Below are 16,755 nucleotides of genomic sequence, written 5' to 3' on the forward strand. Positions count from 1 at the left end.
TGGCGCCCAACGGTTTCGGTGGTCTTATATCATGACACTCGAGTAGTTTATCGTTCATGCCTTAACCCCTTCACGTCCGTTTCCGGAAAACGGGGTGTTGGTGAAACCTACCTATTTTTTAAAATAGGTCTTTATTCAAGCTTGATTCTCACTTAAACGGTTTCTTTGAATTACTACCCAGTTGTGCTACAAAGTATTCTTTGTGTTTTCTTGTTTCCAATTCTGTGATGGCGGCAGCGGTGGCTATTGCACAGCATAGTCGCGTAGCGGTACGCAACCATCTTCAGGCGTACCAGGTCCCAGTAGATGGGATGGCTGTGATTTTCGTGGTAAGTGCAGATCCGGCGTTTCCTTACGAGTTGTTTTACTCTTGGGTTACGTTTCCGGCTGTGGACGCTAATTCTGGTTTGTTCCACTCCTACACCGCCTCGGATGTCCCGGCTGAATATACGCCATACAGGGCATTGGAAATACCTATAGATCATTGGCAGCATCGAGTTTGGTTTGATGGCGCCCTCCCCCACTCTTTGTCCCGTGCGAGGTTAGGTCCACTCTCAATTCCAGGTACTAATTGGCCTGCGTTGGGTGGCTTTACCCCGCACCCGAATCACGGGGCTTGTACCCTGGTAGAAATTCGCAGGCTACATGTAGTCTCCATTTCCGTGATTCGTGCTTTAGTGCAATACATCGGTCGACATCTTCCTGGTGGTCCCCAGGGGGGTGCGGCCGCTCCCATGGAACGAGGCGGAATGCGTCTCAATCCAGTGATGGTAAATTCGGTTTTTGGTGCGCGTCCTGTTGACAACGATGACTTCCCATTCTGGCTAGCAGAGAAGTTTGATCAACTGGAGGCGGTTTTTCCGAATTCTACTCCTGCTGATAAACATAGAATGTTGACGATTACTCTACCGAAGGATATTACTCCTGAACTTGCTGACTGTGACAGCTGGGGAAAAACATTTGCGGCAGTTTATACAAGGTGCTTCGGCACCCCGTCTATGACTGCCCTGCCTGAAATCGTTAGACGTGTTCAGAATGATCACGGTCCAGAGGCAGCGGTTGAATTGGGTATGCGCCTGTGTGGTTCTTTTGAGATTGTAAGTGATCTCATTCTCTCCAATGTTAAAGGAGATGCAGTTAACTTTCAGGTGTCGAATGCTTTGGCTGCTCTGCCCGATGCCGACAAACCCCGCCAGTTAGCAAAGATTGTGGTGGCCGCTTATAAAACGATTGGCCGCACAAGTAGAGGTCTGAAATATTTTCCAGTGAAGGAGAAAAAACAACCACAGGGACAATCTGCAGTGACAGATGCCCAGCCCAAGTCCAAGAAACAAAATTGGCCTAAAAAACAGACACAGGGGAAGCAGACAACGCAGACTCAGGGGACTTTTCCTGCAATACAAGCTCCTGCGCCACCCGAAAAAGTTTATGATTTGCGCGACCGCGCGATGATTAAATCGCCTGATCGTTTTCAGGGTTCTGATCAACGCTCTCCTCGTTCCTTTCAGGACACATCGGCCCAGAAGACCGGTGGAGGAGGAGGGGGTGGACGTGGACGTGGTGGCCAACAAGGACGTGGCCAGTCCCGCCAGACGGACGGCGCAGTGAAGCAGGAGGATTCTACGCCTAGGCGTCCGCAGTTTGCGAAAAAGAAAGTCGCAGCCTTAACAGCGCATCGATATGCCACAGATAGTGAGAACGCGGCTTCGGAATCTGACGTGGGCTCTGACCTTGCTGGACAGCGCGGCGGAGATAACCATAGTCAGAGAGGCGCTGCGTCGACTACTGAGGGTGACAGCGACTGATGTCTACGTTGTGATAGAAACAGCGGATACGAGACTTGCTCCCCCTGAAAGACTATATGAAATTGTCCTGTTAATTGAAGGTGACATACAGCGTACCGTTAAAGGTGTATTTTGGGAGAATCTGTCTTCTACATATGATATTTTACTTTCGGAGGCTGACTGGCCCCCACCTTTTGTGCTCGCGGCGCCGCGAGGGGAGGAGGTGATCCTGCCCAGTTTCGCGAACACTGTCTCGAAAGAGCATGCGCAGCATTTTGCAGAAGAGTGGGCTCGGGCTCTCGCGCCGGCTCTGTACCGTAACCAATGTGGTTGGGATAGATTGTCGCCTTGCCACGAAATTCCGTTGCGGTCTCAGCCGCAGCCTCAACCGCAATATCCCATTCGGCGTGAAGCAAAATCTTCCGTCGCGGAAATCCTTGAACAATTGGAATATCAGGGAGTTATTGAAACGTGTGTGTCACCGATGAATAATCCCCTTTTTACTGTGAACAAACCTGACGGATCATATCGTTTGGTTTTGGATTACCGGCATTTAAACTCGCATTGCCGTAACTGTGCTGTACAGAATACCCACGGCTCTGCCCTAGTGGATAGTCTCGTGCGTAAGCGTTTCAAGACAACGCTTGACATATCCAATGGTTTTTATGCCCACAGATTGGACAGCTTTAGCTCCCAATGGACCAGTTTTACGAGCGCTGGAGTCCAAAAGCAATTCCGGCGTCTTCCAATGGGCTACAAGAATAGTCCTGGTATATTTACCGCTCGCATTGTCTCTATTCTGGAGGCACTCGACCCTGATGCTTTTTCGTATGTGGATGACATATATCTCACAGACGATGATATTTGGGAGCATCTGTGTCGTGTAAATTCTGTTGTTTGCAACTTCGCAGACATGGGTTACAAATTTAACTTTGCAAAATCGCACATTGCTGAACACACAGTGTTGTTTTTGGGCTATGAGCTCAACAATGAAGGTAGAGGTTTGGCTCCTCACTTCTTAGAGAAGTGCGCACAATTGCGCGCACCAACGACACTGAAAAAATTACAGTCTTTACTGGGCTTTTTGAATTTCGGCAGGACTTACATTCCGGAATATGCCCAGCGTATCAAGCCTTTGTATGCTTTGATACAACCAACTTTCTCTAAATCATGCTGGCTGCCTGAGCATTCAGCCATTTTGCAATCCTTGCAGGCTGATCTGCTCGCTTCTAAATATTTACTGACTCGTGATAACCACACCAACCTGGTCATAGGAATAATTCCTGGGACGGTGGGTTTCACGTACCTCACTTTTAATGAAGGTGACACAGTACCTATTGCTTACAAGTCACACTTGTACACCTCGGCTGAGATGCGGTTTCCCACCGTAGAAAAGGTTTTAACTGCTGTACAGATGGCTATTCTAAAGGAACGAGCCCTGTCACAGGGGAAACGCATGCTAGTGGTAACACCCTGTCCTCATTTGGAGGCAGTCACGAAAGCCAGTGTACCAAATTCAAAGGCTTTGCACCCTCGGTGGATTCAGTGGGCTGCGTCATTGTCATCCACGGATGTCATGTTTATTTTTGACGCTTCCTTACGGTCGCAGGAGTACTTGCAGTATGAATTCGTTCATCCTGCTCCTCTGGCGATGCGACCTTTGGAGGACTTCCATTGCATCATTTACACTGATGGGTCGGCGCAGGTTGCGCATGGCTCTAAACATGCCTACGTTTCCGCTTGCGCCATTGTGGTCGGTGCTATGTTGAATGATGAGTTCGTTTCCAGGGAGGTACACACGTTGCCCCTGGGCGATTGCACCGCACACTTGGCAGAGCTTCGTGCTCTCTTACTAGCTTTGGAGTACGCAGATCCAAGTGTTACTACTCTAATTGTAAGTGATTCTTACTACTGTGTCCAGTCTTACAATGAAAACTTGTTCTTTTGGATTCAAAATGATTTTCATGATTCCAAGGGTAGCACAATAAAACATAAAATGATCTGGGTTCGAGTGGCAGAGCTTAAGGCTATGTTGCCACTCGTTTATGTGATTCATACTCTCGGTCATCAGCGCGTAGGAGTTCACGCTGTTGGCAACTCGCTTGCTGATGAAGCAGCGAAATCAGCAGTATCTACATACTTATTTGCAGCGGTTACTAGGTCTAAAACCAAGATTGATAGCGACATCTTGGCAGCGATTGCTGCCTCTGAGAAGGGAGGTAAACATCCTGCGGGATTCCCTTCGAAGTATAAATACCACTTAAGTCCCGAAAAGGTTCCTTTTGTGACAATTCCTGATGTTGGGGAACGGCTGATTCCCAACTCGGATCGCAGAGCAGACTTGATTACAGCGGCTCATGAAGGTGTGGCGTCTGCGCATGCGGGCGTCTCGGCCACTGTAACTCAATTACAATTACGTTTCTGGTGGCGGGGACTGTACAAACAGACGCGTGATTATGTCCTTCTTTGTGACATATGCCAGCAGATTAAACCTTCAACTGCTACGCGTCCGCCTCAGACTCAGTTGTACATTTCTAATAAACCGCTAGGCTGTGTTTATTTAGATCACTGCGGTCCATTTTCATCTGATACTGCGTATAAATACATCTTAGTAGCAGTTGACTCATGCACACGCTTTGTGTGGGTATGGCCACATCGCAGCGCTGATTCACGGACTGTCATTAGAGATTTGCGTATCTTTATAGGGATTTTTGCCTGTGGTACCTTCCATTCGGATCAGGGTCCGGCTTTCGCCTCTAAGGCGTATAAGGATGCCATGACTTCGATGGGGGTCCAAGTCAAGTTTTCGTCACCCTACAGACCTGAGGGTAATAGTGTAGTTGAACGAAAGAACCGTGATTTAAAGCAATCTTTGACAGCCCGAGTTATAGGCACTGGCAGAAACTGGCTGGCTCACCTCTATGGCGTGCAGCGTGCTCTTAATAATCTCCCTAGAAGGTCTCTGGGTGGGCGGACCCCATACGAAATGCTCTTTGGCATCAAGATGTACGTCCCTGACCTTGACGGTCTAGACTCAGTGGTTCGCGCCACTTCCTTTGACGCAGATGAACATTGCAATGTTTTACAGAATCTACAAAAGACCAGAGACACTCTTGCAAAGGAATATTTGCCCTCCACATCGGATGATGCGTTGCAGATCCCGGTAGTTGGCTGGCTACCCCAAGTTGGAGAGCTGGTTCGGGAGAAGATCGACAACAAGAAAGAGTTTGGTCCCTCCTATCGAGCTCCAGTCCCAGTGCTTGGAGTGAAGGGCACAAGAACAGTCATTTTACCACCACTTCCAGGTCGTAAGGAAAACAGGTTTATTTCTATTGACAATGTCAAGATACACAGAGTGGCCGATTCTTCTTAGCATGACACCGGCTGTTTCCTGTCCTTCCATTGTGAGAAATTCAATTATGCCCACTGCTTCTAATAATGAACCTGAGGTGGCCATCGAATTACCTGCTGTTTCCAGTCCATTATTGAATAATTTACCAGGAACTAACCTTGATGAGACAGACTATACATACCCCACTGATTTGTCCATGCCTGACCTGCAAACTCGTTTAGCCACGGAATCCAGATTTTCATTTGACTCTGCTTCCCTTGCCTCGAAAAAACCCTCTAAAATTGCAGTATATGCTAGCCTGTTTAAAAAACATTTTTTGATACCTCCTTGGATATACATTTGGCTGGTCCTTTTTTCGGTTTACCTTTTTATGTCAATTGGTTTTGTGTTTTATTTTTTTCGGATTATGAATGGACACTATGTCGAGGAGAGAACTTGCATTACTCATTTAAACGGAACATTGGCCCCACTTTCCTCTTCACATTCTACACACAGATTAAAAAGAGACTTGACTTTGGTTAACATCACAGCATGGCCTGTTCTGGATGGAATCGCGTGGGATGCAGTTCGTTTTCAGATTCATGGCCCAACGGAAGTCGTTAATGTTCCTAATGTACTAAGAGTTAATATGGGGGATGTGGTGAAACAAAACATTCGTTCTGATGATTGGGATGTTAATGCTGTGGAAAGTTTGTTTTCTGATTTGAAGTACTATGCTGCTTTTGATGCTGAGGATTTATATTTAGAATCTGCTAATTATGGTGAATTGTTCTGTTACCAACATTATGGCAATCACTTCTTACACAAGACATCTTCCCGGAGGGATGCTGTTAATTTTACTCAGTGGGAACATTGCCCGGCACCTACACAAGGGAGTTCAGAAACGTTTCTTAAAAAGTATACTTATTTCACTGACTTTAATCAGTCCAATCCCGAGTCCTTTTATTTTAGGTTTCAAAGACAGCCACTGTCCAAGGTTAGACTTACCGATACCAAATTGTTGTATTCGAAGGCCTTCCTAAATCAATTAGTTACTGGGGGCTATGAGTTATGGAAGGAAACCATAGACCTTAAATCGGTTTGGGGTTCAAGGGCCTGGCAGGTACGAGGCACTGAGGCTTTGCACCGTGCATGTCTCATCCCGAATCATATGTTGTTTTTAAATGAAACCATTTCCCAGACCACATGCTTTGGATTGGCTACATCTAAAAGGTTGAACACCCCGTCTTTCCCGGAGTTGGAGGAATATGAGGATTGGAGTAATTTTACTCAATTGTCCATTAAAGATATACAGGCTCTGCTTCTTAATTCCTCCTTTAACATTTCCAGTATGAATCCTAAGGGTTGGCTGCTTTGGCACCGTAGTGCTGATTCTTGCCAAAAAAGATTTTTGAATATAACTGACGGTTTTAAGACTGTTAGATCTGATCCCCGGTTTGATTTGAGTCATACTGTCACCTCTTACTCTGTGGGCAAGTTGTGTCAAGCTTGGCTGAAACATTCAACTTTACCTGCGGTTAAGTATCACCTTTCCAAACTGAATGCAGACGTGGATTTGAATGATTTCATTAAAGGCCCAGCTAGTGGCAGGTCGAAAAGGTGGTTATATGGGGTTTACAATGAAATTTGGAAACTGTCACAGATTGAAGCTGCTTCACGCCTTAGGGCTATTGATCAGGCGAATCTTGAGAAAGTGCTTGCAGTTGTTGACAATAGCATTAACGTGCTTTCCTCTAGAATTTACACATTAGATAATATTGTGTCGTCTGTTGTTGATATTGTGCATGATGAAGTGTCTGTATTATACCATGGTCAAAATCAATTACGGTCAATCATGCAGTTTGCATGGACACTTCAGACTCTGAAAATGGGTAAAGTTCCCTGGGGATACATGAACGTTTCCTCTTTGTTTGCACCGTTTAATTTGACAGACAAACAACGCTTGCTTTCAATGCGTGATGCTTCCTTTTCTATGCTACATATTGAAAGGTTGGAATCTTTGCCTTTTTCTGTGGCAGAGGCCACTGCTGCTACGTGGCTTATCCACGGTTTAATAACACTGCCTTTTGCTTTATATAAGTTTTCAAATTGTATGAAATATGTGCCAATAGGTCGTTTTGAACCCTTAGGTAGCGGTTTTCTTCATGAGGTCTGGTCACTCCCATACACATACAGATGTTTCAAGGATGAACAAGAAGTTTATCTAACAGGGGATGAGTGTACTGAGACGCCAGATCATTCTTTAATGTGCAGACACATACAGTTACACGGTTCATGTAACAAGGACCGACCGAATATGGCTTGCGTTTTACAGGGCACGCCAGTTCCTGCTATCATCCCCACGTTTAAATTGTTAGAGAATGGTAGTTATTTAATGCTCAATAATGAAAACTGTTGTGGTTTAATTAAAGGTATAGCTTTCATAGTAACAGTAAGTGAGCGAGTTATTTGCTGCAGAAATGTTCTTTATCCTCCCACACGTGAACATAGGGAGTCTTCCATTTGGCCACAGATACCGACCTTGGGAGCAGAATTCAGCGGCATGGCTAGAATAAGAGCTCTATTGTCCCAGAAAGAGGTGGCCTTGAGCTCGGCCCGTGAAACTTTCGTGCTTCACATTGCTAACACCCGTACGGAGGTTCAGGCTCTTTTAAACACTGATTTGCCTTTGCATTTCGGAGCCATGGTCCGTTCTATCTTTAACGCATCCTCCACAACGGGCCTAGCACATTTTTTTAAAGTTGTTAGCGGTGGTCTCGTGACTTCCTTTGAGAAGATTTTTGGAGTCATCCCTGCCTTCTTCCATTCTATTTTTTCGTCCTTATTTGGAGGGTTCCCGTTTTTACTTGCATTAGCGGCTGGCGCATTGGTGGTTTTCTGCCTTTTAAAATATGGATGCCCTTCCTGTGCAAGACCACGCACAGCTGCTACTGACGCGGTTTCGCAACCGCATGCTTGATTATTATGGCACACTGCCGTTGGCGACTCTAAGCACGGCGTTTGGATTATCTTTTCGGTTCTCCTATTTCACCTGTGTCCAGCCTGTATTTCGCTGCCTGACCTGTGATTTCCTTTGGGCCATTGATTTGTGTCTCTGCGGACCAATATCTTCTGACGTCGATTTTGATCAACTGATGAGTCCTATCATTGCTCACGAGTTGGTTTGTTCTGACGAAAGGATTATGGCCTTGGCGGTGGCACATGGACTAATGGGTCCCTGGGATGTGTTGTCGGCAGCGCAAAATTTCTTGGAACAAAGTTTTCTTGAAAACCCACCGAGCTGTCCTCTGATGGTTATAGAGGATCCGGTGCTGGAAGATCACGTATGTTCCTTTCATCTTTTAAATTGGATGGCTGAACTGTTTTCGGATGAGGACAGTGACTTCCTCCTGGAGGCTGTTGCAGCTTACTTTTCATATACAGTCTTATCATAGACACTGCCTCAACTTGACATGCTGATTGATAGCATTTCCTTGATTTTATTGACTTTTGGTCAAGACATTTTATTTTTGCTTGCCTATTGGCTTGAGCCACATTATACTTGTGGGCTATTTTTTAGCATTAGTTTTTATAATTGAATTTTTATTCATGCTCGTTTATAATTGGATTCTGCTCTCATGTGATGGCACTTCTGTTATCTTATTTAGTCCGTTCTCGGATCATGGGGGGGTGTTGTATAGCTCCTATATATCCTTATATCGTGTTAAGTTAGCATAGGTGCATTTGAGATTTAAACGCCATTTTTCCTTTCTTGCAACTTCTGCACACGACCCTTAATTGTTGACTTAGCTTTCAACCTAGTGGTTTGCCGTGGTGTATGTGAGAATAATATGTTATTGCTCTGATATCAGTTTTGTTTAATAAACCATGTCTGCACGGAGAGTGCTGAAGTTTCAGGAGCAACACGATATGGAATTGTTATGAGGTCTGATCTCCACGCCTTCATAGTCATAACACAAGTGCAGCCTTTGCCAACTTGGGCATGAGGCGGGATTGATATTGCTTTGCACGAGAATTGTTAGCACACTTGATGCGGTGCACATGCAGAGAGAGCTGGTGTATGCTGATGTGATTCCTTCATGCTAGGACACTAAGGTATGGGCCCGCCCTAAAACAACCCAAAGAGACCTTCTTAGCTAATAATATAATATATGTGTTAGGGAGGGTGAGATATAAGTGTTGTTAACTCTTATTCATTACAGCATGTTAACATGCTGTCACCATTCGCTTTTTATGTCTTAGTAACTATGCTGATAATTTTGCTACTGATAATAAGTATACTTGTATTATCTAAGATACTGCGCCTGACAAGACGGCATTAGTAAATAAACATTTCAAATGCACATGTGTCTTCTTTACTCCATGTTCTGGTTTGTAATGATAATATAACTAAAGAGTGTTCATGAGTCCCACGTACCCTGAGGTACTGTAAGTTCATGTTCTGGTTTGTCTAAACATTGGGAGTTTGATATGTCCAATGAGACACTGTAGCTAGCTCGGTAAGGGGTGAGTTGGTTGCTAAGGTAAGTTTTGGGACATCCTAATTTGCCGAGGTTCCACTCCTCTGTGCACAGTTCTGTGTGAGTACAGAAACCCTGCAACAGATTCCTCTACGAGCCTCTGTGGAGGAAGATAAGGGGCTATATTCAGTAATAAATTAACGCCCACGTCTAATATCCTTATCTCTAACCCGGCATAACCATACCTTGTTTATTGGAGCCACTGACAAACCGCGAGTCCCTCCGCTCGAATCCGGCTGCACACCTCTTGCCTCCAAAGCTGTTTGGTTAAATACCCAAAAGCGCGCCAATTACAAGAGGGTGTGGTGTTCACTTTGATACCCTCCCCGGAAGCACTCTGTTTGAGATTAGAGGACGGGCCACAGAGAGTACTCCGTTCCTCGCTGAACTACCATCAGCATAGACATAGAGAAAAGAGAAACGCACACCTAACAGTGCACAAACAGCTAAGTGTGAGTACACAAAATTATTAAATTCTATTACGGCTACTTCAAAGGAGAGACGCCGATATCTAATATTAAGTATGCTACGGATTCCCTGTCTATTTACTAAATCACCTAAGTTAGTGAAAAAACCACCACAACCTATTTCTAGCCATATTTCAAGTACATGTTGGAATAATCATGTCTCTCAATCTCACCCTAAACAAACAGTAGTTGGGAAATGTAAGCTCGCCAGAACAAGGCATTTAAGGATTCCCGTCCCATGTTGAAGGTAGAGCCCCATCATTTCTGTTTATAAAGGGTATATTTAATATCTCCTAATACCAGATGGCCAGTTAAGCGTTAAGCTCTGTGTTATAGGTGAGCTAAAAGACGCTAGTGGATTAGGCGATAAACTCTGTATAATAAATGAATCCTCAAACGTTCATCAATCCGGTAATACAGTTAGTCACTACTGACATCAGAGAGTAAATGGGAGGCAGCCACCTTAATTGTCACCAATAATGCGTTCCCATTCCTCACGGGAATTCAGTCCTTGTCTAACAGTATTAAGCAACGATATATACCACTGTTCTCTTTTCTTACGGGTATTAACCAGGTTACCACCTCTTTTTCCTACCTTCACTCTCTCCAGTATGAACCATCTGAATTCATTTTCTCCATGTTGTTTTTCCAGAAAGTGAGAAACAATTGGGGCAGTTAGTTTCTTTGTTTTTATCGCGGACCTATGTTCCTGGAGCCTAGTCCTTACCTCTCTACCAGTTTCTCCAACATAGTAGAGCCCGCAAGGACACTCCAGCAAGTAGATCACACTTTTGCTTCTGCAATTATTATGAGTTTTACATTTGACAGTTTTATCATTACAAGTAATTTCAGCTGCCACAATACACTGTTCGCAGGTATTACACATGCCACATTTCGTTGTACCCACCACTTTAACATTATCTAGGGTTCTCTGTGTCTCACCCACTTCCTCTCTGTAAGTGTGCACTAACAAGTCTCGCAAATTCTTGTTTTTTTTAAAAGCAAACAGTGGTTTTTCAAGGGCATTCTCCTCTTCGTGATTTAAAATATGCCAGTGTTTGTTTACCACATTTTTGATTTGGTTGCTTATATTACAGAATTTGCTCACAAACACTACCTTTTTAACTGGTTGTTTCTCCTTAGGGGTTTTCTGTATCAGAGCTTCACGGTCGTAAAACCTAGCTCTCTTCATAGAATGAGACAGCAGTTTTTTAGGATACCCTCTTTCTCTAAATTTCTTTTTAAGAACTTCAGCATGTTTATGATAGTCCTTGATGTCAGAGCAATTCCTCCGCAGACGGAGGAATTGGCTAAAGGGTATATTTTCTCGCTGAGATTTGGGGTGAAAACTTGAAAAATGGAGAAGAGTGTTTTTCGCCATTGGTTTCGTATAAAGTTCCACTGATAATACACCTTCAGAGCTCTTGATCGAGATATCAAGAAAGTCCACTCTCGTAGTACTGTATGTGTGAGTAAACTTCAAATTGGGGTCTCCTAGGTTAATCCAACATAAAAACTCCTCTAGCATTTCAGTAGTACCTTCCCAAATAAAAAAGATATCATCTATGTAGCGGTACCAGCCCGCTACATTCTCAAAAAAAGGTGCCATCTCATTTTCAATATGTTTTGACTCAAAGCTACCCACATAAAGGCAGGCCAGACTTGGGGCACAGGTAGCCCCCATGCTGGTCCCCTTTAGTTGTTTGAAGTATTCATTTTTAAAAAGAAAGACATTATTAGTCAGGATAAGACGGACACAGTCCACAATGAAGTCTATATTAGCACCCTCCAGATCTTGATTGGATAGGAGTTCCTGTATAACCTCAACCGTATCTGCCTGGGGAATATTGGTGTAAAGAGACTCAATGTCCAGAGTGACCAGACACTGAGTCTCTTCACAGAACGCTAACCCCTCAACCAGGGAGATGATATGAGCGGAGTCCCTCACATATGACTTAAGGTTACAGACCAACGGTCTCAGGAAGTGATCTACATATTTGCTGACTGGCTCAAGTAAGGATTCAATACTGCTCACTATGGGCCTCATGGGAGGATTCTCCTTATGTTTATGAACTTTCAGGAGGCCATAGATCGCTGGGGTCTTGGGTTCAGTGTTGTTTAGGAATCTAAACTCCTCCTCACAGATATAGCCATCATCCCTAGCGTTCGTTAAAAGAGTCAAACACTCCCGGGCAATTCCTACAAGGCTATTGGCGTTGGTTCGTGCATAGTGTTCCTTCACTTCTAGCATCTGAAGCATCCTTGCTTCATAATCTAGAGTGTCAAACACCACAACACCACCACCCTTGTCTGCGGGCTTAATGGTCAATGAATTGTCATTTCTAAGGGTTTCCAACGCCTCTTTCTCTGCTTTTGAAATATTGAATGAGCAAGGTTTCTTGTCATTATCTATTAATTTGTGTATCCCACTCTCTACTGCCATCTCAAAAGCCTCAATATTCTTGCCCACCATACCCAACGTAGGTGTGAACACTGATTTGGGTTTGAATCCAGAGATATTTTCATGGGCCCTATTTTCCCTATTTTCAAAAAATCGTGTAAGTCTGATTTTCCTAAAAAAAGACTTAAGATCCTTTTCTAGTTGAAATTTGTCCAGATTAGTGGAAGGGACAAAACTAAAGCCTCTGCTCAAGATACGTATTTCCACAGAACTCAGCTCCCTACTAGACAAGTTAATTACTGGTAGTTGGTTGGTCTCCAATACTGCTTGCTTCGTGTATTCAAGTACTCCTGCTGAGGAGGTGCTCGGTTGTACTGTTGTTGTCGGCCCCGATTGTATTGGCCACGTCCCTGATTGCCATTGTATCTCTGGGCCCTTCTTGGGCGTGAGTCTAAAAAAGGACCCTGGTCCTGGCCATTTCTACCCATTTCATTGTCAGTACAATCATCCTCCTCGCTGCCAGAGCCCGAAGTTTCTGAGAAGGTGACTTGTTTATTACCTCCTCTAGAGTAGATCTGCCGATTCGGAGGTCTATCCCAGTTACCATCACTTCTACTTTGATAGTAATTTTCTCGTAGATAGGGATAAACGTTCTCTACCGAGAAACGTTCAATGTCCTTTTTTAGTTTGTTAGTTTTTTTGTTAAACAGATAGTCACTATAACCCTCAACATCCTTATTAATATCAGCAAGTTTTTTCTTTGCCTCCTCTAGAGCTGGACAATCCTTAAGCTGTGCTTCCAGTTTTTCGATCTCCTCTTGCTCAAGTATAATCAATCCCTGAGCGGTCTCAATAATGAGGAGCATCCAGTCTCTACTACATCTGTTAGAGATAAGTGTCCATGTTTCCAGGAATTTTCTATTCTCCGTGAAAAGGCCAGGCTCATTCCGAACCTGTAGGCCAATCGGGATAATACCCGATTTGACGTATTCAGTTAAAAAGTCTGCATGGGCTTCAGTACGTATGAGTTACGCATAGGGTTCCCTCCTCACAAGGGGCCGCAAGGTCCCCAGTGTGGGCTTCAACTCTCCAAAATGAATGGAAGAAGAGCTGAGTTGTTTTATTTATTTATGGTATAGTAGGGACCAAAATACATGGTGAGTGAGGGGCAGAGTGCAAGAATGAAAAGTGACTGTTTTTAAAATGTTAAAACCGTCTGCAGGAAACCAAAAAGATTTATTGTGCGGTGTCCTGGGGCAAGAATAAAAACTCAGAGGACTAGAGTTTAACAACAAATATACCCCTGTTATTGGGTCAACATGTTTCTACCCTCCATTCGACCCCTAACGAGGTTCAATGGGGATTCATCTGGACCGGAAATACAATTAGTCACTCTGCATATAGAACGTAAAAATAATGTGCAAACAGAAAACAATGTATCTATATATATACAATTGCACAATGAATGGGTTTTATTTAAACAGATTGCATTGTCTTTCTAATGGATTTTATCATGGTTTTATTTGCTTGAATTTGCTAGCATTATACGCAATTATACCAAATGCGTCGGATTACATTATGTTTGACGCATTTCATGGCCACTAGATGCATTTTTTGTTAAACAATGGATTATAGTCATTTTCGTTTGGTATTGTGGATTTTAACCAATTCAAATGCAGTAGTAAACAACTGACGATATTAATGTTTGGAAAACAGACTTCATGGTGCTCAGAATGGAGTGTGTCCTTTCTTTTCATGATCACATGGTGTAACGTTTGAAAAAAAGAAAAAAAGAAAAAAATGTTAACTGAAAGAGAAAAATACTGTGAAGCACTGGGTACTTAATGAGAATGTCGCATTAACTGACTGTCTGTGAGCAAGGGCGGATGCCCGAAACGCGTCAGATTTTGTTGGACTCAAGCTTTTAATAAACTCTGTGCCTTTATCTACGTTTGGATTCGTGTGGTTTTCCTGGGTCGATGTAATGCGGAGCCTTTGAAAACTGCTGTTGCTGCATATATATATATATATATATATATATGTATATATAAAACGTCAGGTATTGGTAGCATCATACACAGGTTTTGTGAAGTGTGTCGTTGCATCTGTAAAAAATGTAGTGAAATTAAACATAACCAGAATTCTTCCGGCTTGCAGATGCACAAATAATCTTAGACCAACGAAGAGAATGAGAAGTGAAGAAAGATCCCCAACCGACAATAACACCAGGTGTCTAAAAGAATGTATTGTAGGTTACCTGGTCAAATGCATTCAATTGCCTCTCTTCAGCCCAAAGGGTACCACATTAATCCTTGGCTAAACGAGAGCATCCAAAAAGACATAGCAGTGTCAATATAATTTTAAAATAGTCAGTGTACCACAAATCAGTATGCCTCACCCTCATGTTGTTATCTCATTCAGAAAAATCAGTGGAATAACTAGCCCACGTTCATAACATTAAAAACCTATACCCTGAACATTACGCATTACACTGGATCACTCATGCTCAGGGCTAAAACGTAATTATGGCCAATCTCAACTCAAGCCCATCAAGCCAATCTCATGTGACAGTCAATTTTGCCCTACCCTGGGTTCTAGATGACCGTAGTCTAATAGTCACAGAGGCCATAAGGTTACTCGTCAATATACTGGGAAAGTGTAATGCCCTAAACAATCTTACCGACTGCATTACTCTCTAATCTATTCCACCATGCGCTGGATTATATGGACATCTTTTGGAATTATCCCAGATAGTCTTCCAAGAACAGAAAAAGAAGGAGGCACATATGAAATAGTACTGAGAAACTCACCCAAACCAGGGTCCAAGCTTCAATCTGAAATGGTCCCGGCGAGAAACAGCGGGACGCTGACGCTGACCCCTAAAGATGGGGAAACCAGTAAGTGACATTGTCACCATTCATAACGTGCATGTGAGGAACCGGGAAATGTAGTTTCCTCTAACTCGCACGTCCACGCCTATCGAGTCCATGTCTCTCTGCTGTCATGAAGCATTCAGCTGAACGTCAAACAAACACTTATGCAGGAATGTGGCAAATTAGTTGGTGTGGCAATGGTCATAATGGAAAAGTCCAATAAGAGTTTTAGGGCGAAAACCCTTTATGCCATAACACCACTCGGACAGTGCATAATTGCCAACAGCACACAACACATCTCACATAGATGAAAGTCTCATTAATGTGTCACTGTGAAAACCAGATTGTAAATGGTTTAAAACATATCTTACTGGTCATAATCTGTATAAACTACTCCCTACTGTATGCAACGTGCGCCAATAACCAGGAGTGTTAAGAAGTGTATCTATATATAGAGAGAGTGTACATAAATAAAGAGGACATGAAAGATAGAGGACTTGAGTGGTGTCATCTACAAACTTGAAAACAATCACCCATAGTGAGGTTATCTGCCAAAGCTGGTCCAAGGAATGTCACCATTAAGTCCTTGGGTATCACAGTGGAGTCTAAAAATCCACCTCTGCTCCCGTTGAAACAGAACGGATTCCAAGGAGCCCATTGTCCTCACAAAGTAGGGCTTATCTATGACAGTCCATCAGATGTCATTCTCTGTGTGACTCATACTAAGGAAGTGCCATGTAAGTTTTGTGTTGTCCTTCTTACACCTTATGGAACTCCGATGTTGGACTATCCTTTGTTTAGCTTTGCGGGTGGTCATACCCACACACATCAGATCACACGGGCAGCGTAACATGTAAATGACTCCGTCGTGTTGCAGTTCATCAGATTGCATAGTTCCCATAAAGTATTAAGGTCTAAGTCAATCGATGTTGAGGCTGAGGTAAATGGATAGAAATTGACAAAAGCAGAAAAGTGTAAACACAAGTGCCTGATGTGTGCCTTCTGTTCATTGTGTTGCTTTCTAATGTAACCTCAATAAGAGTATAGGAGCACCAGGGTTGGTACAATTTGTTTATATATATATTTAGGTGATGAGAAACTAAGCGTCAGGTGCAAGGCAAATGTTCATGCTGCACCATCAGTGCCATCACAGTGCTAGCAAATCCCGCTGGTGTGGATCAACCTGGATGTGGATCTTTTAAGGATTTTTAAATTCTATGTCGTTGAACTGTGTGTAAAGAAAGACATAAACAGGGCTAGAGCATCGAGGACTGCTCAATATCAACCGAGATCATGACTTGTCACAAACTCCAGAAAAAGCTGGACAATTCAGGCTGCAGGCAATGATGGCAGGGAGT

This window comes from Lissotriton helveticus, chromosome 3_1 (assembly GCF_964261635.1).
Source record: "Lissotriton helveticus chromosome 3_1, aLisHel1.1, whole genome shotgun sequence".
Classification (NCBI taxonomy): domain Eukaryota; kingdom Metazoa; phylum Chordata; class Amphibia; order Caudata; family Salamandridae; genus Lissotriton; species Lissotriton helveticus.